Consider the following 1,694-nt stretch of genomic DNA (forward strand, 5'->3'; position numbering starts at 1 on the left):
CAAATAGAGAGAGATGATCGATTTTGAAATTTTGAAATCACAAATTTTCACAATACAAAGAATAAACGAAACCGTCAACGAAATTAGGAATTCAAAGGAAAAGTACAGAATCGAGTATGGAGAAACTCACGACGAAAATATATATATATAAAAAAAAAGATATGCAAGAATAAAAAACAGATTAAATTACACAAAATTAAAACACGTTGACACATAATTAGTCTGAACTTTGAAGACTGAGATGTAGAAAGAGTTAATTTTTCCTTGTTTCATTTCCATGAGATCATATTTAATGGAATATATTGTAATGTAGTTTATGAAAACTGAATATATTTTTCTAAAGCTATTTGCTTGTTCAGACAACTGGAAGTAAGTAGAAAGTATGAAAATATGAAAAAATGTTCTGAACTTTTTGCTCTTGTGTTGAAAGAACCGAATCATGTGCCATGTATAATAATCTTTTCGAGCTTTGTTTTGGTTTTTATATTTTGTGATAATATTAGTGTTACTATGTTGCTAAGTTTTGTTATTCCTCTTTGTGCAGTAGTATGCAGCCGTTACTTTCCTTATTGATGGCATGTGTTCATTAACATTGTTCTATATGATTTTCCAAAGTTCGTTTGTTACCATTGGTTAGGGTTTTAGTTTATGTGTGTATTTATCAAAAAGAAAAGAAAAAAAAAAGAAAAAAAAAGAGTTCTTACCAAATTGATGCGTAACAAGGATTATTTTTAGTGTATTAAACAATCGATTGAATCTTTTAGTTAATTATGTTTTTATCATATTTTGTTTTTTATAGTAAGATTTAATTATTTTTGGTAGCCATTTGCAGAGCACGTGCCTTTATTTAATCTGTGTTTCTAAAAACATTTAGTTTCAAAACTCATTATTTTTTTAAATCATTATTTGCATATAATCTACCTTTCATTAAAAAAAAAAAAAAAACAGAGGATTCCAAAACTTTATGACCCCTGGTTTGGATATCGGAAGACAAACCAGTTTAGTACAGCCAATTTAAATCCACTGGCTTCTTTTCCATGTTTCAACTCGCTATTTGCGAAGGAGAATAATTATATACACCCATACAATAACAAATCAATTTGTTCACAAACCAATATAACCATCCTTTTTACCATAACAAATAAGTTAATATAACCATCCTTTTTTGTATAAGAGATATACAAATGATTGCCTTCTAGCAAGTGCTATGTTGAGTTGTCGGTTAATTCAAAATACGACAAAATAAATGACTCAATGGTTAAATCTTGAACCAAACCCACGACATTTCCTGCCTTCTTTTGCATGCTGCTTACTTTAAAGTCGAAAAGTAGACCGAAAAAATGAATGAAGCAGTAACTCAATGGACCAAAACCTCCGGCTATTTTTCAATTCAGAAACATTCTTCCGATTCATAATTTCTAGAAAGAGGAGGGGACATGACAACTTAATAATTCAAAATTATAACCTCCAACCTCTTAACTTAGAGATGTAAAAGGAAAGTTTTGGAGCCCATTTCCATACATATGAATACCATTGGAGACAAAATTCATCATAAAACCGAAACCTGATAATGTATTTGAAGCTAACTGAGTCAAGAAAGTTACATCGACTTCTTCTTCAGTCTCTGACTTGCCTCCTTAAGTCTTAGACTTTTCCTTACTCCCCCATCTTTGACTTTTCCTTGAGGACTTTCC

This window comes from Arabidopsis lyrata (genome assembly GCF_000004255.2).
Source record: "Arabidopsis lyrata subsp. lyrata unplaced genomic scaffold ARALYscaffold_225, whole genome shotgun sequence".
Lineage (NCBI taxonomy): Eukaryota > Viridiplantae > Streptophyta > Magnoliopsida > Brassicales > Brassicaceae > Arabidopsis > Arabidopsis lyrata.